This window comes from Carassius carassius, chromosome 29 (assembly GCF_963082965.1).
Source record: "Carassius carassius chromosome 29, fCarCar2.1, whole genome shotgun sequence".
Lineage (NCBI taxonomy): Eukaryota > Metazoa > Chordata > Actinopteri > Cypriniformes > Cyprinidae > Carassius > Carassius carassius.
In genome coordinates, this window is record NC_081783.1 from 22,051,929 (window position 1) to 22,067,232 (window position 15,304).

At 37.9% G+C, this 15,304-nt stretch overlaps 1 protein-coding gene and 1 pseudogene across 16 annotated transcripts in view; both read right to left on the reverse strand.

Moving 5' to 3' along the window:
- The window catches only part of LOC132109885 (protocadherin gamma-A12-like), a 176,037-nt gene that overhangs the window by 121,320 nt on the left and 39,413 nt on the right, over window positions 1-15,304 (reverse strand). The window lies entirely within an intron of this gene.
- LOC132109291 (protocadherin beta-15-like) lies at window positions 4,878-11,723 on the reverse strand (annotated as a pseudogene).

Consider the following 15,304-nt stretch of genomic DNA (forward strand, 5'->3'; position numbering starts at 1 on the left):
TAGTTGTATGTTTGGCCTCAATGATTGATTTGTGCTTCTCATTTCTTGCAGGATTATCAGAAGTGTGACTTTTTCCACATGACAACAGCCCTCCTCACTTGGCCTTCATCCTCACCTTCTTTCTTTGTTCAACTTCTTTCTTTGTTCTACTGTGTTGTGTAAGTTTGTATTTTACCTATTAATTTTTGCATGAATTGTTCACTGATTTTAATTACTAATTATAAATTAATTAGTCGTGTTTAAAAACAGATTTTTATTGTTGCATTATGTCACAGTTATTTCAATTTTTAATTAAAAATTGTTCTTTAGTCTTGTTTTTAAAACACATTTTAATGTTGTATTATATGCTATTATTATTATTATTATTACTAATGTATTGTTATGTGTTTTTTTAAATTATAAATTGTTAGTTAGTCTTGTTTTTAAAAGACATTTTATTGTTGTATTATATACTATTGTTACTAATGTATTGTTCTGTGATTTTAATGATTTATCATAAATTGTTAGTCTTTTAATTTGTTAGTTAGATATTTGTCATTATTTTTTTTACTAATGTATTGTTTAAAAATTTTAAATAAACTGTTTTGTGCAATTAAAGCTTCAATTGTTCTTTTCCCTATTTCCCATCAGCAGTTGAAATAGCACTTTTACAGGTTTTCTACAAATTCTAAACGTTATACAGTAGCACTATAAAAAAAATTAAAATAACATTTCATAACTGTATAATACTATACAGTATTATTAAAAATCAACAGTATAATACTGTACTTTGAAATGGTAAAAAATACAGTAAAATGCTGTATTCAATATTACAGTAAGCTAAACACTACTGTAGTTAGTATTACAGTAATTGTACTGTTGAATGAAATACAGCATCTACTGGATAATTGTTGCCAGTAAGTTACTGTTAATTTGACAATACATTTTTTACAGTGTATCTAAACATGTAGCTGGAATTCTCCCCTCATTCACCTTTACCCAAGTAAATTCCTTTACCAAGACATCATTTTCTCTCCAAATATCTGTAAAATTAAAAGATTCAATAATATTAGCTAAAACATCAGGTGAGCAGAAACTTAGTTTTATTATCCAATCCCATAATAAAACTATCAAATCTTCAGAATGGTTTTGTTTAAAAAAAATTTTTAATAAATAAATAAAAATTTATTAAAAGTATTAATCCTACCCAATCCACTATTTGGTGCATAAATATTAACAAAAAAAAAAAAAATGACCATTCATTTCAACTCTAATTGCCAATAACCATCGAGGTTCAATTTATTTTTTTAATTTTGGTGGCTGGAGAGAAAATAATTGCAACACCTGCACTTGTCCCATGATGAAGAAAACACTCATCACCACACAACATTCACCAGTCAATTTCATCGTTCACATTACTATAAGTCTCTTGCACAAAAGTCACATTTACATTTTTCAACCTGATAATTTTTGTAATTGTTTCTGCATTCCTCACATCCCTTATCCCATTAACATTCAGGGATCCCACCTGTAACCTCTCCATAAGAAAGAGAGAAATATAAAAGAAAACAGACAAGAAAAAAGGATATTAACCATTGTGACTAGTTAGATTTCCCTCCTCGTTGGCCTAGTTTTTCCAGTTGCACTCTTTTGTCAGATTGTAGTAATATGTATGTTTCTTCAGTCTAAAATGCTTCTGCTGTGATAACTCTTCATGACTACAATGCCTCCTTGCCCACATGACAGAGCCTAGAAACTTGAAAAAAACTGCTAGAAAAAAAAATCACTCACTTTTTCCCCCCTCCGTTTCATCAAGAAATTTATTGATTTGCGCTACAGTATTCAAGTATTATTTAATTAATTTTGAAATCTCTGCTCCTACAGACCATTGTTCATCATCTTTCATGCTATCATCAGTATACTGAGACATTACATCCAACTCATCTACCGAGCCTTCCTCTATTGCTCGTCTGAGTCACATTCTCACTATTAACTACATCTTCAGGTTTATTACTTGAATGTCCAATAACAGCAGAACTACATCCAGCTTTCTCACTACCCTCAGCAGCATCATCATCATCGCTTTCACTTACCTAATTATGCTCAATGACTCCCTCAGAAGGCCTTCACTTCTTTGTCACTTTTTGTCCTGTCTGTATAATTTCCACGGTGTCATTATTGTTGTTGTCTTTAATTAATCCATTCACCGCTGACTCGACAGTCAATCACATTTTTATGTGGGAAAGAGAAGCGTTTGTGGCACAAGCGAGCAAGCACAAATCCTTCCAGTGGCATCCCCAGATGCCACTATCTTTTCTGACAGCTGCCAGAGTTTGTGGCAGCTGCCATGGTCTTTCTCACCGTTTCTGCTGTTTGATTGGTAAAAACTATAACTGTACTTATAACTTTACTGTTGTCATATTTCCCTGGTTAAATAAACAGGACATAAAAAAGGCTAAAAACAATTATAGATTGTATTTTTTACACTATGTAATATTTATCAAAACAAATAAATCTACTCAAGTTACTGTTTTTAAATTGAAATTGATTTAAATACATATATGATGATGCATACTACATACCAACAAGCAGAGGAGCACCAAATTAAATCCCTATACAAAGCTGTGTGGCCAGAAAGTTCTCCAGCAGAAATGTTCACTTTTATATTTGGAAGGAATTTTTATTAATTTGTTTTATTTTTTTTAAGTGTTTTGCACAGAAATGATTGATAAAGCAAAGTACAAAATCTTCACCAGATTTGAGGTATGTAAAAATACATAAAAAAACTTAAGTATATCAATTAAAATGGTCTCATGATTATTTAGATTTTATTTATATATATATATATATATATATATATATATATATATATATATATATATATATATATATATATATATATATTATTATAATTTTTTTTTTTGAACTAGTATGTCAGTAAATATCAGTTTGCTCTGGCAATGTCTCCTAGATACTTCACCACTGCTTATGTGTGTTCTTTATGTGAAAATGCTTATGCAATTTATTGGGGTCATATTCTGAAGGAGTTGCTAAAGGAGTTACCAGCACAAACATTTCTTTAATCCAAATTCCACTCTCCGTCAACTGATTTACTAACTGTTCTGTTTTCAAAAACACTGCAATAGCCTTATTTCATTCGTGATGCTGAGAGAATGTTCTCAAAACCAACTGATTCTTACACCACCACAAGTACCTCCTCCACGCTAAAGCCAGGCTCGGGCACACACCTGCACCAAATTCGCATCGACAGGTGAGGATTTACCTGTACACGATCAGATGCCATTCCGTCACGAGACAAAAGCCGCGTGCGTTTGAGAAATACTTTTTTTTTTCTCTAGATAATAATAATAACTTGGAAAATAATAAGAAAAAAGGGGAAAAGAACAAAAAAATGGGAAAAAAATAACAGTTTTCCCTCTAACGCTCCCTCTAACGAACATGCTCCAATCTTCACACCACGCTCGCACATGCGTGCGTGCGCAGACAGACAGAGAGAGAGAGAGAGAGAGAGAGAGAGAGAGAATTGAATTTAAATACACCTTTATTTAGAACAAAACAAGAACAGCTATAGTATTAATGCTAAAATGAGAAACCTTTTAAAAAGCAAGCAAATCATCATCGTCATTTACTGTGCAAAGGACCTCATTTATCCCCCAAATATACATGAAAGATTCTACACAATTTACCATTTTATAATCGGCATGCTCTATTCTAAGCCTAGCCGCCACCAAGCCTTTGAAGGTCATCAACACATCCAGAGAACCCTGTCCTGACAACTTATTCTTTCTGGATTTCCATATAGCAAGTTTAGCTGTTCCAGACAAAAAAATTGAGTAAAGTCAACTGACTTTTCCTTTTTTCCGTATACCTTGGACCATATATAAACATTTCATAAGAGAAAGCTTCACCAATTTCAATGAACCATTGGGATAAAAATGAAACAAATCGTTTAGCCGAGCACACTGTACAAATAGATGAAAAACCGTTTCGAACTCTTTACAGAAGGGACAGCCCACCCCTACAGAAGGATCAATGTGCACCATGTATCTGTTTGTGGCTATCGCCCCATGAATGATCCTCCACTGAAAATCTCCCATTCTTTTAATAATGGGGCGTTTGTATAATGACCGCCAGCAGCCTCTAGGGGAGGAAAGAACTCCAAAAAATCAGTCCATTTACTTGAAGCAAGTCCAAGGGACCAGCATTGGATGCTTCCACACAGGACATATAGAGGGCTTTTTCCCCACTTCCTCAAAAACTCCAAGCTGAGGGGTTTCAAAAGACAAAAGACAGTTCTCATCATCTTGCCATTCTCCCACGGCAATAGTCACATTCAGAGAAGGGAAAACATAAGGAACACCCTTTCTCCATTGATTAGATGCTATAGTCATTTGTAAAAACCTTATGGTCCGCCTGCAAAGACTTTAAAATTCCAGTTGTAGCTTGTTTCAGCAATCTCAGAGATCTCACTCCAGTCCTTTCACTAAGTTCCTCTAAACTCTTGGTCAAAATATGTCCCAGCTTTGTACATCCTGCAGCAGTGAAACATGCACGCAAGCTGGGTCCAGACACAAGTCTTGATGGTAGAAAGTCATTAAGAAAAAGTGGCTCTTCAAAAAGCCATAATCCAGCATGTGTGTTCGGTGTACGTAAAATGGTTAACACCTTCCATGCTTCCAGAACTGACTGATAGAAAACAGTCAAATTCACACAGTCCTCATTCTGGAGCGCTATTAAAAACAGATGTTTGTCCAAACCCACACCTCTGACCCTCCTGAGAAGAGCAGAAGCTGTCTTAATCCATGAAGCATCCGTGTGATACAACAGTCTCTGAGCTCCTTGCAAACGGAAAGCCATGATTCTGGATCTGATGTCGATCAATCCTTGGCCTCCCTCTTGAACTGGAAGGTATAATGCAGCAGCACAAATCCAGTGTTGCCCAGACCAAAAAAATTCACAAGTTGCCTTTGAATCTCCACAACAAGTCCAACAGGTGGCTGTAACACAGTTATTTTATGCCACAGGGTAAAGGGTAACCAAATTATTGTTCACTAAAATCCTCCCCCTATAGGACAACTGTGGCAGCAACCATTTCCATTTAGACAACTTGCTGCACACTTTCTCCACTAGCCCCTCCCAATTTTTCTTTAGATCATCATTTGACCCCCCAAAAATGCCCAATAATTTAAGTCCCTCTCTGCCCCACTTAAGGTCTCCAGGTAACTTTGGGAGACTCTCAAACTCCCCTTTACCAGCCCAAAAAGTTTCACTTTTTGCCCAGTTCACTTTAGCTGATGAAGCTTTCTCACAAAGTCTAAGTACCTCAGATAGACAGTTAATATATTCAGCATTGTTTACAAAAACTGTAATATCATCAGCATAGGCAGAGAGAGACATTCTTGAATCTAAAGAGAGACCAGGCACATTAAAACCTGACAGTCTTTCTCGAAGTCTGAAAATCAGGGGCTCAATTGCTTAACTGTATAGTTGGCCAGACAATGGACAGCCTTGGCTAATACCCCTTATAAATAGGAATTGGCCGACTCAACGTGCCCCTATCTTAACCATGCATGATGCACCATTATATAATAACTGTATCAAATTTTAAAAAAGTTTCTCCAAAACCAAAAACCTTCAATACATTAAAAGGTAATTGTGATCCACACGATTCAAAAGCTTTTTCTTGATCCAAGGCAATAAACCCAACATTTACATTGAAACCATTACAAATATCCACAATGTCTCGCACTAAAAACAAATGATCCATAATGGACCGTTTTGGAATGCAATATGACTGTTCGTTGTGTACAATCAAACCTGAAACATTTTTGAATCTATTTGCCAGACATATTGAGAATATTTTATATTATTTTGTAAGAAGGGCAACAGGACGCCAGTTCTTTAAAAGGGCTAAATCCCCCTTCTTTGGTAACAGTGATAAGACCGCATATTGACAGGAATTTGGTTAAACACCTTCTCTTAAGGATTCACATAAAACCTCAAAAACGTTTATAAAGTCTGCTGGTAGTCCATCTAATCCAGGGGATCGTCCTGAATTAAATTGTCGCACAGCAGCAGTAACTTCCTCAAATGTCATACCAGCATCCAGGACAGTTTTAGAACCAGAGTCCATTTGAGGAAGACCCTGAAGAAGCTGTGTCATACAGTCACTGTTTTCACAGTTCTCTGCAGCATAAAAGCTTGAATAAAAATCCACAGCATGGTTTCTCATTTCTACAGATTTCTACACAAACAAGCTATGAAACTGGGAAAGAGTAGAAAGAGGATGAAGGGGTTGAGGGAATGGGATGATGGTCAGGTTGATCAGGGCATCTTGAATTGATGGCTCAGGGAGACTCAGGGTGGGGGTACCGTCTCTAGCATATATTTAGGCCAGACAATGAGGACCCCCTGATACCACCTGATAGAAATATAATGTGGGATAAGGTTGGCTGAATGGATGAGAAAGGGAGGGAAGGGTGGGTTCGAGAGAACGAGACTAGCAGAGCGGAATGAGGTGGCCCGGTATATATGGAGGTTTTGGAAGTCAGGTGATTGTTTGAGGCGTGGCCCTGCTGCCGAACTTTAGTTAACATCAATTAACTCCATTTGTTTCAAGTTTTCAAAAAAAACCTTTTCTTTTATCCAATCATCCCAAAAGAAAACAAAATTTTCACAAAACGCAGCATACTGCAGCAATTTTACATTAAAATGTCTGTACGCAGATTTTCTAGGTGCATTTGACCTAGTTCATTGTCATAATAACTAAATGATGATCAGAAAAACGCACAGGACAAATGCAACACTCAATTACTCTACTGTTAAAAGATTTTGACATATAGAATCTATCAAGTCGGGCAGCACTTACTTGATTATTAAAAGCCTTAATCCATGTATACTGTCTCTCATTTGGGTGTTTAATTCTCCACATATCCAAAAGCTGGAAATCTTTAATAAGTTTTGACAATGCACTTGAGGACTGTATATGAGGTTCCTCAGTTCCTCAAATGAAAATGCTTCTTCTCACAAAGTTCATCAACTCCAACAGTATTCTGATAGAAACTAACAGAGTGAACAAACTTGTCTACATCTGAGAAGAAATAATTTGTTAATTTGTTTACCATACGTTTCGTCCAAAAAAAAAATTCTTCCAGACTATACAATGAATCTTTATTGAAAACTCACGAAAAAACTGTCTGAGATTTATTAAATACACTACCATCATTTTCCCACATAGAAACTTGTGGCTCAGTATCATCAGACTGCTCCTCCTCCATTTCCTCATTATTCAAGACGCTTGAAAACAATTCATTCCCATCATTTGCACTCTCCCCCGTTTTAGTACCACTGTTACTAGCTACTTCTTTATTGTTAACATCAGAAACAACTAGATCAGTTATGCTAATCTCTGGGGCTACAATAGCAACCACGTCCTCATTTTCAGTGGCAACAGCCGATAACACAGCATCTGAATTAACCTCTCTCACCTCAACTAATGGAACAACCTCATCTTGGGCCGCATCAACGCTATTGTTTTCGCCCTCGTCCTCTGCTCCTGCCGCGCTCTCTGCACCTGTTTTCTTATGTGGATACATCAGGCGTTTGTGTCCGCTGTCTCCACACACGAAACATCTTATGCTGCCGGTAGTTGCATACACCATATATAATCTTCCCTTGTGTTTCACGCGAAAATTTATATACAGTGTATTCTCAGGCGATTCAAGCACCATGTAAACGTCTAAAATACGCGACGCGATTCAGCACCGGATGTTTACATCCAAGCGCAACAGTTTTAAAGGGACTAACATTTTTTTCCAAAACGCGTTGCAAAACGTAATTTGATACGAAAGGCGGGATATTTTAAATTGTAACCTTTGTTGTCAATATATACATTGGAGAAAATTGCACAAAAGCGTCTTTAACAGTAAGGCCATTTACAATTAAACGATTCACTAAATTTTGTTTCTTCAAAAAAAACAACGACAGCCTGATTCATCCGTGAAGCAGATACAATGTTCTCATGACCAATTTGATCGCCAACTGCAATTAACACATCCTCCACTGTGGCCTTATCCTCAGGAACACATCTAAAACCATCGCGGAGTGATAATGCTAATCATCACCCGCTTCGAATGTCACAACACCCGCTATATTTACAATTTGTTTCCTAAAAGATGTATTTTCTGGAAGGAAAAAAAGGAAATGTAAATAAGAAAACGCAAGAAAGTTCTCAACGCTCACACAACAGCTCTCACCACCACACTATCCCAACCTTCCAGCATGCATCAGAGAGACAGAGAGAGATTATATCCATAATTTTACTTGGATAGGAAATTTGAAAGATTACTGACGTCTGTATCTGAATCTATTTATACGCTTATTAAACACATGCAACATATCGATAAAAAGAATTGCAAAGCAATACGCAAACAACAAATAAGTCACGGATTGAAATACAAACTAGAATCGCCATGTAAACACAAACTGATGTTGAATCAATAGAATGAGACACATTTCGCAGTAATTTCCAAAAGACCACCACCACTAACATCTTTAAACTCTTAATCAAATTGAAAACAACAACAACAACAACAATGAATTCCTGGTAGCATGCCACATGACTGAGAATAAGCAGAGATAATAAGCAGAATTACATAAACAAAAAAATGTAACTACCAGACTGACCTAGTCGTGGCCTAGTGATTAGAGATATTAGACAATTAGAGAGAATTAGTGAGTTTGTCTTCAAACCCTAAGGTTGTGGGTTCTAGCCTCGGGCCGGCAATACCACGCCCTTGAGCAAGGCACTGAACCCCCAACTGCTCCCCGGGGTCTTCAGCATAAATGGCTGCCCACTGCTCCGAATATGTGCGCACTTTGGAAGGGTTAAATGCAGAGCACGAATTCTGTGTTATGAGTGGGTCACCACACTTGGCTGTATATATATATATATTTAAATCACATGTGTGACTGTATGATACGCTTGTGTTTCTTCATGTATTTTGCATGTGATTTTGTGTGAAGTGGTTACATGACCTTTTTAAGAATATCTTGTTTCAATACAAGCAGACAACTTACAACATAAAAATCTAACTTGTAAACCAAGGCCATTAAATTATTTATACAAAAGAGTATATATATATATACATATATATATATATATATACACACACACACACACACAGACACACAACAGTCCTACCTGAAAGGAATCGCTCACTTCCGCATCAAGTCCTTCGAGATCATCCACAGCGGATTGAGTCTTTTTCAGAGTCAGGTCAGTGGTCAGTGTATCCTCATTATAAGATCTGACGAACTTGAAGTCACTAGTCATAATTGTAAGTGCCTCTGCGTAATTTGGAGGAAGATACGCGCTAGGAATGGCTACAGCTCCATCAAACAACAGTCTGGGCTTTCTCCTGAGACAAAACCTTACTGCCAGGATGATGATGATGAAGGTCAGGAAGAAAGTGGAAACGGACACCAGCGCGATGATCACATAAAACGTCAGTTTGGAGCTGCTCTCGTCACGAGACATGTCTTTCAGTTCTGGAACTTCAGCCAAGTTATCGGATATATATAAGTAAATACAATGGACACGTGGCTGAGAGAGAGGGCTGTCCCTTATCTCTCACGGACACAATGAGGTTCTGTTTCATGTTGTCAGATTCAGAAATGTCCCGCTGCGTCCTGATCTCTCCGCTGTGGACACCGATAATGAAAAGTCCCGGATCTGTCGCTTTAATAATGTGATACGAGAGCCACGCGTTCTGGCCAGAATCCGCGTCCACGGCGATCACCTTGGAGACCAGGGAGCGCGCCTGTGCAGCTTTGGGTACCATCTCGGTCATGAAGGAGTTTCCTCCCGGAGAGGGGTATAATATCTGAGGGGAGTTGTCATTCTCATCCGTTATGAAGACACTCACGGTCACGTTACTGCTCAGAGGAGGAGACCCGTTGTCTCTGGCTAACACGAGCACTTTGAAACTTTTCAGCTGTTCGTAATCAAACGACCTCACGGCATGAATGACCCCGGTGTCTCCGTTAATGGATAGAAAGGAGGACACCGGTGCGCCACTGAGATCAGAGGACAACAGAGAATAAACTACAGTGCCATTCTGTCTCCAGTCCGGGTCTGTAGCTGATACTAAACAAATAGAGGAACCAGGTTTGTTATTTTCTTGCACATGAGCTCTGTAACTCCGCTCCTGAAATACAGGTGGATTATCATTCACGTCAGCTACAGTCAGGTGAATATTCTTAGTGGAAGATAAAGGCGGAGAGCCCTCATCAGTTGCAGTAATTGTAATATTATAATCAGAGAGCAGCTCGCGGTCTAATTCACCTATGGTCACCAGGGAGTAGTAATTTTTGATTGAAGGTACAAGTTTAAATGGGACGTTTTGCTGAATGGAGCAGCGCACCTGTCCGTTATTCTCAGAGTCTCTGTCCTGAACATTAATGATGCCAACCTCTGTACCGGGTAACACATTCTCAGGAACAGGACTGTTAAGAGAACTTGCTACTATTATAGGGGTGTTATCATTGGCATCAATTACGTCTATTATTACTGTACAATGACTGGCTAGCCCTTGACCATCTTTAGCTTGAATCGGCAGTTCGATTGAACTCTCCTCCTCAAAATCAACGAGTCCCTTTAATTTAATTCAATTTGTCCAGACATTGCATCAAGGAAAAATAATTGCCGGACAATTTCAGATAAATGACTAAATGCATAAGACACTTCTCCGTTTTGTCCCTCGTCAGCATCAGTAGCGCTCACTGTCACCACTACAGTATCTAGAGGAGTATTTTCAGGCAGACTGACTTTAAAGACGGCCTGACTAAAGACTGGAGCATTATCATTAGCATCCAGCACAGTGACGTGTATGGCTACAGTACCTGATCTCGGTGGAGTCCCGCCGTCTACCGCAGTGAGAATTAATGTCACCTCTTTCTGCTGCTCACGATCCAACTCTTTATTCAGCACGAGCTCTCCATATTTTCTACCACTTGCACCCGTTACTACATGAAGAAGAAAGTTTTCATTTTCTTGCAACACGTAAGACTGCACTGAATTCATACCTATATCTGCATCGTGGGCCTCATCTAATAAGTAATGAGATCCTTTTAGTGCTGACTCCCTTATTTCGAATTCAATAACACTCCCTGTGAACTGTGGTGAATTATCATTTATGTCTTCAACATTAAGAATAAAACGATGCAGTTCTAAAGGACTTTCAAGGACAAGCTGCTGATTTATGACACATGAAGCTTTCTTTCCACAAAGCCCCTCTCTGTCGATTCTCTCCGCTACGATCAGTTCTCCAGTATTCAGATTAATGTCACAGTATCGTTTTCTGTTACCTTCAGTATCAGTCCGCGCTTTTCGAGATGACAGTCTGTTCACATCAAGCCGGAGATCCTTTGCTATATTTCCAATCACAGATCCGCGTTTCATCTCCTCTGGAAAAGAGTAGCTCACGTCTCCATTAGCGGTGTGCGCCATCAGCACGAAGAACAAAAGGCCAAACATCTCAGCAGTCAACCAGAACATTTGGAATGCTTCAGATATGAAGCAGAAATTGAATACAATAATATAACAATCTTAACGCACAAGAAAACAAGCATATAACCCAATTTAGAATAACAGACGTAGATTACATTATGCAGTCAATGTCGACGATTTTCTAAAAAGAGATGAGATGCAAGCCCTATATGACGTCACAAGCAGGGTGGAGAGATGTATACTGAAGACACACATTGTTTTGCAGGTAAACAGCGACACTGTGAGTTAAATGTAGAAACTGTATAATATTCACTTTGACAGGATTATGTGTGGGTTATAGCGAAAATCGTTTAAGCAAAACAATGGCCGGCAACAACATTGCCTGATGACTGGGAGATAAACACCACCACAATATTTATAACATTACCTGAATGAATGAATGCATGAATGAATGAATTAATGAATGAATAAGCAAGCACATAGCGAGATCGTGATCTACATCACATAAAAATACACTAAATGTGAACTGACAGATCACAGACAGCAACAAGAAAACATGCTCTATGACAATTATAATCAGACTAAAAGAACGTTTTAAAAGTGTATGATATGAGAAACTCCTTTTATAAGCCAATTTCACATAACTAATTAATCGATGAAGAAGGATCACAAAACAGCTTCAAACTTAAAAAAAAAATAATAATAATAGTAATAAAAAAGACAGTTCGCCTCCGCATTAAACCCTTCAAGATCATCCACGGCAGACTGAGTTTTTCTCAGAGTCAGGTTAGCAGTCAGCGTACCTTTATTATAAGATGTGACAGTTATATTGAAATTAGTCACAAGCTTTAAAAATCTATCTCACGGCAGATACAGTTCTCGCTGACAAGTAGTAAACAGATAAAATGTCAACTACTTCTACAAAATTATTTATATTAAGGATTCCGTCAAATATGCATAAACAGCGACTCATGAAACACGGTTCATGACTTAAAATTCACGAACAACTCCTTAGACTTAAAAATAAACTTCAAAATCTGCCAGAGCCTGTTGTCAGTGAAGGTAGTCTATTAAAATACTAATTGAATCTGTAAGGTTAGAATATTACAAATACACCAATGGTTAATTCGACATGAAATGGTTAATTCGACACGTGATAGAAAGTCTAAGGCCATCTCAAGCCGAAGGGCAAACTCATCTAATCTGCGGCCTATTATGCATCAAACTAAGATTGATGTAAAGACACAAAGCACAGCCATCAAGTTAGCATCTTTAAACATTCACTCACTAAAAAATAAATCATTTCTAATCAATGACTTTATAACCACAAACAATCTGGATTTTATGTTTCTAAACGAAACATGGCTTGAAGACAGCTGCAATGCAACAGTCCTTAATGAAGCAGCCCCTCCTAACTTCACTTACATGAGTGTCTGCAGGACTGTTAGGAGAGGTGGGGGTGTAGCTGCTATATTTAAAGATGTCTATCAATGCAAGCAAGTGTCATTTGGTCAGTACTTGTCTTTTGAATATCTAGGGATTGTGCTGAAAGGTGCTCCACGCATTCTGTTTAATATTTTTTACAGGCCTCCAAAATACTCTCCAGCCTTTGTTGAAGAGGTCACAGAAATGTTATCAATGATTTCCTCAGAGTTTGACTGTTTTGCTATTGCAGGGGATTTTAATATTCACATAGATAATTCAGAAAACAAAACTACAAAAGAAATGTTAACGGTTCTAAACACTTTTGACTTGACTCAGCATGTGCATGGACCCACACACAAAGGTGGACACACTCTAGACTTAATCATCAGTAGGGGTCTAAACAATTCATCCATTGTCATTAAGGACATAGCACTATCTGATAATTTCTGTATTTTCTTTGAAATTTTGTTGTCTGCTACAACTGAATCTAGATCGGTCTCTGTCAGAAGGAGATGTATTAACGAGAACACAAGTGTACTATTTATGGAGGCTATATCTTTAACACCAAGCATTTCTGCAGACTCTGTTGATACTCTCCTTGATTCATTCAACTCAAAAGTTAAGAATGTTATTGATGATATTGCTCCAATAATAATCAGAAAGAAAACAAACAGACAGAAATCAGTTTGGAGAAGATCAACACCAGTTCAGACTATGAAAAGACAATGCAGAAAAGCCGAGAGGATGTGGCGGAAGACAAAACTTGAAATTCACTATAGCATCTACAAAGACAGCCTTCATGCTTTTAATGTGAAACTAGCCACAGCTAGACAGAATTTCTTCTCAAACCTTATAAACAGTAACCTTATAACACTCGTACTCTTTTTGCCACTGTTGAGAGACTGACAAACCCCCCAAGTCAGATTCCCAGTGAAATGCTCTCAGACAGCAAATGCAATGAGTTTGCATCCTTCTTTTCTGATAAGATCATCAATATCAGGAAGGCGATTAGCACATCCTCAAGTAATGCAGAGGTCAGACAGATTAGGCCACAATATAAAAAAGATACTATGTCGATTTTTGAAGCAATTGATAGCAAAATTCTGGAAGACATGCAGCACCTAAAATCGTCAACCTGCTATCTTGATACACTTTCCACATCTTTTTTCAAAAATGTGTTTAACTGCTTAGAAGCAGATCTTTTAGAAGTGGTGAACGCCTCACTTCTTTCTGGGACATTTCCAAACTCCTTAAAAAATGCAGTTGTTAAGCCCCTCCTGAAAAAGAGCAATCTTGATAACACCATTTTGAGCAATTTTAGACCAATATCTAATCTTCCTTTTATAGGTAAAATTATAGAAAAGATAGTTTTTAATCAGCTGAACAAATACTTACACTCAAATGGATACCTGGACAATTTTCAATCTGGTTTTCGACCGCATCACAGCACAGAGACAGCACTCATTAAGATAATAAATGATATTCGCTTAAATTGTGACTCTGGCAAAATATCGGTGCTGGTATTGCTAGATCTCAGTGCTGCGTTTGACACTGTCGATCATAACATACTACTAGAGAGACTGGTAACCTGGGTCGGGCTTTCTGGGATGGTACTCAAATGGTTCAGGTCATACTTAGAAGGGAGAGGTTATTATGTGAGTCTAGGAGAGCATAAGTCTAAGTGGACGTCCATGACATGCGGAGTCCCACAAGGGTCAATTCTTGCACCGCTCTTGTTTAGCCTGTATATGCTTCCCCTAAGTCAAATAATGAGAAAGAACCAAATTGCCTATCACAGCTATGCTGATGATACCCAGATTTACCTAGCCTTATCTCCAAATGACTACAGCCCAATTGACTCCCTCTGCCAATGCATTGATGAAATTAATAGTTGGATGTGCCAGAACTTTCTTCAGTTAAACAAGGAAAAAACTGAAGTCATTGCATTTGGAAACAAAGATGAAGTGTTCAAGGTGAATGCATACCTTAACTCTAGGGGTCAAACAACTAAAAATCAAGTCAGGAATCTTGGTGTGATTCTGGAGACAGACCTTAGTTTCAATAATCATGTCAAAGCAGTAACTAAATCAGCATACTATCATTTAAAAAAACATTGCAAGAATTAGATCTTTTGTTTCCAGCCAAGACTTGGAGAAACTTGTTCATGCCTTCATCACCAGCAGGGTGGACTATTGTAATGGGCTCCTCACCGGCCTTCCCAAAAAGACCATTAGACAGCTGCAGCTCATCCAGAACGCTGCTGCCAGGATTCTGACTAGAACCAGAAAATATGAGCATATCACACCAGTCCTCAGGTCATTACACTGGCTTCCAGTTACATTTAGGATTGATTTTAAAGTACTTTTACTC